Genomic DNA, 13372 nt, shown 5'->3' on the forward strand with positions numbered 1-13372 from the left:
TAGCTTAGCTGAATTCTACGATGATAATTTGAATTGGTTATGACTAACTGTAATGTCTACAGTATTCTATTGATCTGATTCATTTCAGTTTAAATTGATTTATTTCATTTTATTGACCATGTTCTTATATCCTGAACGTTTGTATTAGGTAATGTTGTATTAGGTATGTTCTTTATATTTCCCATGAGGCTTTTTCAAAAAGAATTCATTCTTCAGACAATACAGTATATTTTTAATTGAATTGAAAAGATTAAGAAACATACACTTCAATGAATATCCGAATCTAGTTTTAATGTATATTTTAAGTTGTGTTTTATGTCACCCCATGATTATTTACGGTGTCAATTATATTTTTTTATGGAAAAATTAAAATTTATTAGAAATACTGATACCGCTACACGTCAAAATTATTAGATAAATACACTCAGGGGATGAATTTGCACTGAAGATTTTCTAACAGTGTGTATTTGTTGTAAATGTAATCAAGACTATTTTGTAGCATTGGGGAAGGCGATAATCAATAACCTTTTCTTTATTCAATCCGCTCATTGGTGAAGACCGTATGAAAATCCGTTCGGTAGTTTTTGAGTTTTTCTCGTTCTGATATGTAGAGATATAGTAGAAACGATTTATTGGGATTTTTTCTGGAGAAGCAATGACCGCACGTAGACAATTTATTAGTATTCATCATGATTGCGGTTCCAAACAAATTTACCTAGAACATTGAACGGATATAAAGTACCAGATGACATCACATGTTTGCACGTTCTGTTGAAATATTCATTAAAAATCAAATAAACTTGACCGTTATTGTATTGGTCAATAATAATAAATGAAGTATTTCAGAAATATGTATTATTGATTATTTAAACTCGTCCTGTAATGATAATGAGGAAACCAAAATTCTCAAAAATTATTAAATTTATTATTCAAACTTATTCCGTATTACCATTCAGTTCAATTTTATGTGTCAGGTGTGATCATCTTGTATTGTTTGTTAACATATTGTTCATTTTTTATCAAAAAGAGGTTCAAAGTGAACCACGTGTTGCAGATTTCATATCAACAGGACCGCTCCTTGAACTTTTGGTAATATAATTTTGTATTCTATGTCCTCAAGTAACAGTATAATAAATCATTTTCGAATACCTCTACCATAGACGTACATAATTGAATCGGTTGAAAAGTGAAAAAAATATTTTTTCTGTGATGGGAAAAAAGTTAAAAAGTTTGACATTTTATCTCTGATGAGTCAACAAACTTCTGAACACGTAACAGCACACCTAGATAATGACAAATGAGATTTTGTCGAAACGTCGGTGAAATAAGAGATAATATCAATATATATATATATATATATATATATATATATATATATATATATATATATATATATATTGTTATGATAAGTTTTTTTATAAGATTATTGCAAAGTTAAAGATTTTCAAATTTTAATTAGTTAAAAGTTTACATTTATTTTAGTAGTTAAAAGTTAAAAGTTTGTATTTATTTTGATAGTTCAATGTTAAAAGTTTTTCATATTATTATTAATTTGATGTTAAAAGTTCACATATTTTGTTAGTTAAGTGTTGAAAGTTTGTGAAAATCAAAGTTATTCTTAGATGTTTAATTTTATTAGAAAGCCAGATACTTTACCTTTATTCAAATTCTTATCTGTATAATTTTGAGTAATGTTCATGCCCAGATCAGGCAAAGTTGTGACTTATCAGTATTAGAGTATTTCAGATCATTTCCAAACAGCACAACTAACCAGAAACCATCAATCATCGGGATAAATACACTGAAAACAGTAAAGACATTAATACAACATAATAACATACAATAAAACAGATTTACACTACAAATTAATAACAAAAATTCAATTAACACTGACATTAGGAATTTATCTGAAAAATGATAAGAACACTCAGTACATGATTTGGATGCAACTAAAGAGTAGCCAATCAGATTGATAAATTGAAAAGGAGGTGTTAACTTCTGAAAAATGATGAATTTTGGATTCAAAATTAGAAAAATTGAAAACAAAATGTGATGAAATGTAATCAAAATTAATCATTATTAGTATTAGTGAAAATTGGGAAACAGAAATCGTAAATATAATATGTGTGAACAGTGAAAAGTGTCAAAATTGAAGAAATTTCAAAATTATTGTGAGGAAGAGCAGTAGGCAGAAAAATTTTGTCTGGTTGCCAGGGGTGAATCAATAAGGGGAGTGGAGAGAAGCTTTTGAACTGTCCAGACGCGAATTTTTTTGAAGAGCTGTTAGAAATTAAAAAAGGGAAAAGAAAGAGAAAAGGCCGTTTTGCATGTTCTTATCAATATAAATCCATCAATAGGAGCCAGAGTATAAATAATAATAACAAGAAAGGATACTTACTGGAGATTTTAGAGTGTCTGGAAGAATTCAAAATTCCAATCAAGGGAAAACCAATCCAGGGACGCTGTACCAGTTTTGAGGTATTACAATATTATTTATAATTCCCAATCCATAAGAAGAATACATTTTTTTTGAAAATCTTGAACAATTCATAACCTCCAAATCGAATCAAAAGTTTTCCAGTCACAAGGAACTTCCAGTGTGAAAATCACAACTTCTGAACTTTTATTTATCAACGAACTTCATCATTTTATTTACATGAACTATTATTGGATTTAATATTAGGAAAATTTGAAAAATTCACTGACATTTAGCACAGATATTTTTAGAATCGTTTCCCACGCACGAACCACAGACAGCTTAAGTTTTCAAGTAACTAATTTGCCGTTACACGTGAATTTAACTGTACGGAACACAATTCTAAGAATATTTTTGTTTCAAATTTAACATTTACTGTAACAATTCTTAGCATAAGGTATTTTGGCGCAGTTTTAGGGTAATTTAAGTTTGGTTTGACAAAACATTTACAAAAATTTCACATTCATTATATTTTTTTTTAACTTTGAGACAAAATTTTATTTTCAAAAACACAGACTTACAAAATTTTATTTATAACACCTTTCCAAGAACTCTACTCTGAGAAAGAGAGCTGCATGAGCTTCGATTGAGCTGAGCAACCTTGAAGAATAGAGGTAAGATTTAGAGGTAAGGACAGGTATCTGCCGGAGCACTAAGAATTTTGAAATCACAGAAAATTTTCAAATTATTTGAACTAACAGAATAATAATCAAGAATCAAATTAATTAAATTATAAATACTCTTCTAATTTTACATACATTAATAACAATATATATATATATATATATATATATATATATATATATATATATATATATATATATATATATATATATATATAAATCAAGAATGAAATAATTCGTGGACACAACACTCAAAAAATAGGGGCAAACCGCGGACACGTGTTTCTGGCTATTGGCCTCATCAGCGCGGTGCAGCCAAGTGTAAAGATGGGCAACACTTGTTTGCCGAAAGCAGGAAACAACACATACGCACGGAGTCAACAACAGAAGCCAACCGCACATTTGTGGTTCCAGTTAGAAGACCTAGAATTCCTAGGCTACATCTAACATGACCACGTAGGCAGCTATAGCTACCTGCGTGACATCCGGGTCCAGGATATAAATACAGATAGAGATTTTATCGAGTGTGTATGATACAAATCAAGAATGAAATAATTTGTGGACACAACCTCCAAAACTATGGCCAATGTTGTGAATAGATCGAGTGAAGCACAGACAAAAGCAGAAAAATGGTTCGATGCAAATAAACTTTTTATTAACAAAAGTAAAACACAAAATATGATCTTTACATTAAAAACCACTAATGATTACGAAAACTCATTGAAAAGTGCGAAATTCCTAGGTGTGTATCTCGATCCAAAATTGAAATGGGATGAACATATCAACTATACAGCAAAGAAATTACAAAAAAAATTATATGTACTAAGAAACTTATCAATATGTGTATCTAATGTGACACTACGAGCTGCATATTTTGCTTTATGTCATTCACTCATAACTTATGCCATTATTGCATGGGGGCACGCTGCGGAAAGGCATAAAATTTTCAGGTTACAAAGAAAGGCAATTAGAATTATAGATGGAGTTTATTATAAAGATGATTGTAGAACATCTTTAAAACACTGAGTATTTTAACATTCTCATTATTATACATATTAGAAAATTTACTCTATATAAAATCGCATATACCTCAATATGAATCATTTGAAAATAGACACGAATACGACACTAGAAATAAAAAAGATATTATCTTTAATACATGTCGCCTTGAAAAAGGCCAAAATGGACTGAAGTACTGGGCTGTGAAATTTTATAATAAACTTCACGAGGAAACAAAAAAATTAACTACTAGCGAATTCAAACGTAAAATAAAAGAGTTTTTAGTATTTAAAGCTTACTACAGTATAGATGAATTTTTACAGGATGACCTTAGTATATAAATACACAAGACGAATCATGATAATATTTTTATATTGTATTCACCTTTAAATGTAGTTTCGTGAAATTATTTAAGATTGTTTCAGTGTGTAATTTTAATATAATGTTAATAAGCGTATTTTATGTTGTATCATTGTTTGACTTGTGTGAATACTGTAAGTATATTAACACCAATAAAGTATCTATCTATCTATCTATCAACTATGAAGTGCACATTCTGTGGACACTCATCAGTAACTTTTGATCCTTTCTGGGATTTATCTCTTCCCATACCACAAAGAACTGGCCAATTGAGTTTGTCACATTGCTTGGATTTTTCCACTAGGGACGAAACTCTGGATGGAGATGAAAAACCAATGTGTTCGAGGTGCAAGCAAAGGAGAAAATGTACAAAGTCCTTATCAATCTATAAGTTTCCCCGTATTTTAGTAATTCATTTGAAAAGATCCCCTCTATCGGAAAGATTCAGAGGCAAATTGAATGTTTCCATTGACTTTTCATCAGATGGATTAGATATGAGCAATTATACAGCAGATAATGTGGCTCCTTGTCGTTAAAAACAATTAGTGATGTCTCAAATTTGAACAAAGATAAGAAAAACTTTGAAAGATTCAAACGTTTCTATAATTTCAAACTTGAAGAAGCTAAAAAATCCGCATATAATACCTATCTTATGAATTCGGAAGGCACTACACGTAATGAAGTTCTTGAGGCCATATCCGACATGAAAAAATCTCATAGTTATGACGTATATGGAATGAACAGTACCTTATTGAAGGAAATCAAATTTAGTATTGCAGAACCTATTTCAACACTCTGCAATCTATGTTTCATTAAAGGAATTTTTCGTAACATCTTTAAAACATCTAAAATTATCCCAATTCACAAGAACGGTAATGTAAACTCACCTGAAAACTATCGTCCTATATCAATTATTCCTATAATTGGAAAAATTATAGAGATTATCGTCAAGAAGAGACTGGCGAAATATTTGGCGATGCTTTTGAGAGAGGTGAACACACTATATGCACTCTATGTGATCTAAGTAAAGCTTTTGACTGCATCTCGCATCAGGTATTATTACAGAAATTGGAATATTATGGTGTCAGAGGAATTGCTTACAAATTTTTCGAATCACATTTAACTCAACGAGTTCACGCGGTTTTTCATGGTTCAACATTATTCTCTAGTCAGAAAATTACTTGTGGTGTACCTCAAGGTTCAATTCTGGGGCCACTTCTTTTCATTATTTACATTAATGACATATTTGAACATCTTCATTACATTAATGGTATTTTATTCGCAGACGTTGCTACATTTTATCATTCCGATTCAAATTTAATAAGTTTGAAAAAAAAAAACTTGTCAAATATAAAAAAACTTGCCAAATATAAATAAGTGACTGATACCAAATAAACTAACACAAAATGAGACATAAACTCAGGAAATTACCTTCACTATGAGCAGTAAATTGAATCAGCATGACTCCGTAAAACTTTTAGGTATAACCGCAGACCAGTCCCTCAAATGGACAGAACATATTCACTGCCTAGCAAAAAAACTATCTAGTCGACTATTTTTGCTAAGGAAACTCAAAAAATCAGTTAGTCCGGATGTGCTTCTGATCTCATATTTCTCATTATTCCATTCTCATGTATCTTATGGAACTGTATTATAGGGCAACTCTACACATGCTCATCGAATCATGACATTACAGAAACGTGCTGTGAGAATAGTCGCCGGTTTAGGTCTTCAGGATTCTTGCCGAAATTACTTTCAAAATCTCAACATATTAACAGTTCCTTCTATTTATATTTATTTGAGTTTACTGGAGATTCACAAAAATTGACCATACATATCCTAGAAGTGACACAAACCATACATACAGGGTGTCCCTGGACTTCCTCTTTTCCTCTCGGGAATGTATAGATGGGGTCAAAATATCACCAGTACTTCATATAACTTTTTTTCCTAAAAGTCTTCGTAACCAAGTTACGGGCCCTCGAAGTTACTAAATGAAAAATGTTTTTCTTTGATAACTTTTCAAGTGAATATTAAAAATCATCCAAATTTTGGTAATTGACTAAACAAATGAATTCCGTCGATGTGCTTTCATGCAGGAGTCAGTTGTTTTGCTACAAAGTCAGGAACGGACTACCCCCGATGGTCCACACCCCAAAACTTTGAAATGACAGATATTTTTCAATATTTTTCAACAAATTAAGGTTACTTGGACAATTTTATGAATAAAAGTACTCGTGTGGAAAGTCGATCGGAGCAACGAGTCTTGATAAAAATGTAGTTCTACTCGACGACATCAAACCCGCTCGTCCACCATTATTTGAAATGAATAATTATCAAAGCAGAAATAATAATGATAACGTTAATCCAACAACATTTATAACAGGAATAATACAAAGTATGCTAAAATGAAGTCGTAAACAAAAAGTACAGTACCTATATGGAAGTTTAAGTCACAATTGTGATAGCAGATATTTTTTCAAAAGAAATATCAAGTTCTGTACATTCGTGGTGTTTTTAAACTAACAAGCTACTCTACTATGAAATATCGAATTCATTCCATATTTTATATGTAAATAATACGTGTGGAATAATCACGTTTCGTGTTGATCAGTTATCTGAATCTCATGAAACTCAACATTCGAATGTTTCAAATTCTTCTTCACAGCTAAACTGTTGAGGAGTTTCACTGATAATTATAATTTTATGGGAGAAATTCTTTAACATGAATCTAAATTTAGCTGAAAAAACGCACATCGGAAAAAATATTTACTATACTAATAAAAAGCAAACGAATAAACTACAAAAACGGCTGCACATGATCAGGTGAAAAATATCCAGGGAATAATTATGTTCCATTTCTTTCACAGATGTTGACAAAAAAACCTTTTAGAAAGTTTTGATAAAAAATGAGAAACTGGAATGCGATTTTGTTTTGTTGAGTGGTGCGTTGTCATATGACTATCATTGTATTGTCAATATTCTATAGGATATTTTGAATTTTTTTGATATGGCCGAACGGTTTACATTCAATGAATATGCAGATATGCATGTATTTTATGGACGAGCATTTTGTAATGCTGCAGAAACTCGTCGTCTGTATTCCGAGCATTTTCCCAATCGAACGGTACCGTCAAGAGAAACATTCGAGCGTGTCGATCGCAGCTTGAGGGAGACAGGTATGTAATAATTGATAATTAATTTGAGCACATTGTTTTATTTCGATATTATTGTAGGTACAGTTTTGCCAAAACGAGGTGGTGAGGGCGCTCCTAGGACTGTACGTACCGTTGTATTGGAGGAAAATATTTTGGAAGCCGTCGCTGATGATCCTTCAATGAGCATCAGAAATCTATCAGAACAGTTCCATACATCCAAGTCCACTATTCAAGAATAATTAGGGAACAACTGCTCCACCCATTTCACATCCAGAAGGTACATGCCATGACACCTCAAGATTTTCCAGCACGACTGGAATATGCCAATTGGTTCATGGATAGGCAAAGAGAGGATATGACTTTTATTAATCGAGTTTTATTCACTGATGAAGCAGGTTTCAGTAGAGATGGAGTTATCAACTCTCATAATCTCCATATATGGGCCGAAGAAAATCCCCATGGGATATTGCAAACCAAACACCAACGGAAATTCAACGTGAATGTTTGGGCTGGTATCATAGGAAACCATCTTATAGGACCATTCGTTCTACAGGATCGATTGAATGGAGAACGTTATTTGGAGTTCATTCAGAACGATTTGAATGGACTTTTGGAACATATTCCATTGCAAACCCGAAGAGATATGTGGTTTATGCATGATGGCGCTCCTCCTCATTTTAGTTTGATTGTGCGTGACCATTTGAACCATATTTTCCACAATAGATGGATTGGTAGAGGTGGGCCATGTTTATGGCCATCGCGGTCTCCGGATTTAAATCCATTGGATTTCTTTCTGTGGGGGCATCTAAAAAGCCTTGTTTACGCTACACCTATTCACACAAGAGATGCATTGTTGAATAGAATAACATTACATTGTGAACCCATACGAAACGACCCTGGAATGCTATTTCAAGTACAGAGAGGGTGTCTTCGCAGACTAAGAAAATGTATAGAGAGAGAAGGTGGTCATATTGAGCAGTTTCTGTAGCGGATTTTTCATTTTTGTTTGCTCTTGAGGCTCTTGAGTTTCGTTAGTTAAACGTGTTTGCATTATAAAAATTCGTTATGAACATTTTACCTATCATTTCCATTTTCCTTAAAAACTAATATTTTCGAATAATGGTAGACATCTCAGGATAAATGTTGTTGAATTAACATTATCATTATTATTTCTGCTTTGATAATTATTCATTTCAAATAATGGTGGACGAGCGGGTTTGATGTCGTCGAGTGAAACTACATTTTTATCAAGACTCGTTGCTCCGATCGACTTTCCACACGAGTACTTTTATTCATAAAATTGTCCAAGTAACCTTAATTTGTTGAAAAATATTGAAAAATATCTGTCATTTCAAAGTTTTGGGGTGTGGACCATCGGGGGTAGTCCGTTCCTGACTTTGTAGCAAAACAACTGACTCCTGCATGAAAGCTCATCGAAGGAATTCATTTGTTTAGTCAATTACCAAAATTTGGATGATTTTGAATATTCACTTGAAAAGTTATCAAAGAAAAACATTTTTCATTTTGTAACTTCGAGGGCCCGTTACTTGGTAACGAAGGATTTTAGGAAAAAAAGTTATATGAAGTACTGGTGATATTTTGACCCCATCTATACATTCCCGAGAGGAAAAGAGGAAGTCCAGGGACACCCTGTATAATACTAGGCATGGTTCTTTCCTTCTGAATGAAAGATTTAGATTAGAGACTTCATCTCGAAACAGTTTAAATTTGAACCTTCATAATTTTTTGCCAGAGTACTATAAAAATTTGAGTTATGCCGAATTTAAATTCAAGATAAAAAAACTCTTAATAGCTCACAGTCTGTACACAGTGAACGAATATTTTCAGATACCGACTATATGTTGACACAATAATTCTTTATTATACTTTTTTATTTCTATCTTATTTGTGTAATATCCTGTCTGTATGTTTGTTTTTTACATGTGTCTGTATATGTGCATATATATATATATATATATATATATATATATATATATATATATATATATATATATATATATATATATATATATATATATATATATATATATGTATGTATGTATGTATGTATGTATATATTAATCTCATATTTTCTTTTATTTTGATAAGGTGCTTTGATTGTCACATATATCTTGTAATTGACCTACTACAAATAATTTTTCTCATAACGTAGTCAATAAATGAATTATTATTATAATCTATATGCACTTTCAAATCACAGTGGGACTACTTACAACGGACATTTTGACATTTTGTCATCCTTAACGTTTATTGAGTTAAGAAATACCTCCAGCCTATAAAAAATGAATCAAAATAAGCGTCCAATCATAGTGATAAATGTTAAAACCTAAAATTTCGTGACAGTGAGCAGTCATAGCAGTAGTAGTACGAAATATTTATACTAAAATTATAATGAAATATTAATTGAAGTTCAATACCAATTTATTATTTCATGACAAATTTCCGAAATTTCGAAACATTTTCTTCTTCGAAATGCGTTTTTCCTTAGGTTTATATAAACTTCTATCAGTTGTTGTCTTTGCGATATCCCCAGAGAAAAAAATCAATAAAGTTCAAATCCGGTAAACGTACAGGCCACCGAACAGGCCCATCGCACCCAACCCACATTCTCGAAAGCTTTATTCAAGTATTGTCACTGCTATTGCATGGTGACATGGAGCAACATCATTTTGGAAAAGCGTGCCTGATCTTATTTGTTCGTTTAAATCTCTCAGTAACACATTCAGATCACTCTGTGGAAAATGCCGAAAAAACCATCTCCGCTTAATCTATCGATACTTCAAAAAACCCTATGGCTCGGGCACGAAAATAGCGACGGTCGAGCGACGGTGAGGCGACGGTGGAACGTTCGCGGTGCATACAACAACATCGACAGTATAGGTGACGCGCAAGAAACGAGCTCCGAGCCGCCTTGCAGTCGCCATCGCTCGGCCGTTGCTATTTTCGAGGCGGCAGCCTTTAAGTTGTCTATTGACAATCCCCGACCAAATGTTTACACTGAAGTGAGTTTGAATTGAACATTGAAAACTCCAGTCCAGTCGTGCCGCAACTGGTTGAGGCTTTTGCGGCCGAGGTTTAAAGTGTAACTATTTTTCGGGTTCGAAGTCCGTGGATTTTTGAATTTTTTTCGTGGTTAATATCCGACTGAATATTACGGCATAAACGCATATTTACGGGTTACCAAACCGTAATATTCCGTCGGATATTAATCTAGGATGTATAAACCTCTGAAGAAGCTAGCCACTCGAGTCAGCGAAACGTCAGGAAGAAATTCTAAAATTCCACGGCCTTTGAATCGGAAATAGTGACACTGATGTCTAGGATCGTCAGGCCGAAAGCAACTTGCCTTGGATAATCCATTTTCTGAAGCTGTTGGATGCACTGAATGGCGCGATATTCCTCTCAGAATAAATGAAAACAAATACACGTTATACTACAAGACAGTGATGGAATTTTGCCTTGCTAGGCATGGATAATAATCTATATACGCCGTACCAACCATGGATAATCTATGTACCAAAGATTTTCTTTTTTTTACTCATCCGATTTGTCTTAATTTGTCTGACAGAACTCTAGCATAAAAAAAGAAAGAAAAAACTGTCGTAAAAAAAAAGAAAAACTGTCGTAAACATCCTGACGACTCAATTAAAAGTAAAAATTAACTAATGTATAAAATGAGACTGCGTAATTGACTTTTTTATCAACATTTATATTGTGCCTTCATAGTTAGGATTTTTTCTGCTTGGCGATTATCAAACAGTATAAAATGAAAATGAGAAAATGAAATGCAACAAAGGGATTCGTATTTCGATTCATGAATGACTACAAAACATAAAATATAAGGTGACCACAATTGTGGAATGTTTAGATCAGAAATAATGTAACAAGTAGCCGACCCTGAAATCTGAATAATATAAAATTATGATCTGATGTGAGGCAAACTTCAACATATTTCCATAACAAGTTTCGAAATGAATAACGTGGAATAATATGAGTTTTTCAATATTTACAGGAAGTTTCATGAAATAACCCCATTTTTCTGATTGTAAATATTGTAAATGGTTAGTTAACTAATTCAGTGAGCCATTATTTTTTCTGAAGGAAGGTTGCTTCGATCACTGGATCGAATAAAAAAAAATGTTTTCTTGCGGACGTTTCGAATTTAATTGAATCCTTCTCTAGGGTTCTGTAACAATGAGTTTTTATAGACATATCTCCCACAAAACTTACACCGATTTTATTATCGTTTCAATTTTACAAGAAGTAATGAGTTTTTAATTGAATACTCACCGAAAAGTAGTTTCTTCGTGTTAATATTACTATTTTAAAATCCATTAGACATACTAGGTACATAAAAAAACACTTATGACGCACTGTTTGGAACCTTTGTTGTAGGAAGATTAATCTTCCTCTTGAAGATGATCACTTGGTGATCGAAACACGTGTCGAGGTGTTTGGGAAAGGACTCCAGTAATATACAAAAAAAGGAAAAATATTGCAACAATCAAATTTTTGAGACAACACCAACACAAAACGGCATGAAACAAATGAATGGTTTCATCTATGATTCTGATAAGGTGTTGTCTGTTATTTTAATCAATGACAGAAAAGAATAAGACAATGAAAATAGGGTAAATCATTCAGGTATTTTACTTATCAAATTGAAATATGCAATTCTTGTTAAACGAGGGCTGTGGGTTTTTTTAAATTTGGTTTATTAGAGTATATCATGTGTTCTGAAGCTCCTGTGTTAAGATACCGTCCGGTTTAACCAACATAGCATCTGTAACAGCTTCCACAGTTCAATTTCGAAAGCATTTTTTCTTGAAACGAAACGAATGACAAAAACACACCACAAGACATAAAATCCAATACAGTGTACAAATTGAATTGTGGAATCTGTCACAAATGCAAGGATTTTTTTTAATTACAAAACACAAGCACTACAAGAAAATCATTAAGGCGCCCTCAGAGCGGCGTCTGTGCGAAAGTAGCGATTCGCATTGAATTTGAATCGTTGGAGATTAAATCCATTTGGAAAAACGTTCTCAGGAAGTTTATTCCACATAAACGCAGCTCTCCAGATGAAAGTTCGAGGTGTACTAAGTTGAACCTCAAAACGATGAGCAGCCACAGTCCGTCGCGTATTTCTGATACGTTCTTGGTGATATCAAATGTACCAAGTCACTTGAACACCTCCCGTGAAAGTATCTGTGAAAGAGAGACAAATCTCCAACGTCTCTTCGATGTTCCAGACTATCAAGGTTGTAAATGATGTAAATGATAGGGGTGAGTTCTCTTTCATGTCACTTTAGTTCCCCCTTTCTATCCTAGAAACGATTTCAAGCATTTTTCGATATCAGCTTTCGTTCGTGAGATATAGCCCATTGCAAGTTTCTAAATTGACACACTGTACAAAAAAAGAGGGTTGAAGACAATATGGATCCCTGGGGATCCCTGGGGATGATGGTGAAAGTATTCGATATCCATCGACGGCCACTTGCAGAGAACTTTCTTTCAAGAAGCTGAAGAGCCATACACAAAAATGATCCAACGAGCCATAGCATCGAAGTTTGGCTATTAGACCCTCATGCCACACACTGTCAAAGGCCTTAGAAATATCAATCTCAACAGCTCTTGATTCTCCATGTTTCTCGATTGCGTTATTCCAAATATAGGTGACATACGATCGAGATTTTGGTGTTCGAGATTTCGAAGAAAGTCGAAATATCTAG

This window comes from Leptinotarsa decemlineata, unplaced genomic scaffold, assembly GCF_025532065.1.
Source record: "Leptinotarsa decemlineata unplaced genomic scaffold, Ldec_3_MD MMD2_tig00000505_RagTag_RagTag, whole genome shotgun sequence".
Lineage (NCBI taxonomy): Eukaryota > Metazoa > Arthropoda > Insecta > Coleoptera > Chrysomelidae > Leptinotarsa > Leptinotarsa decemlineata.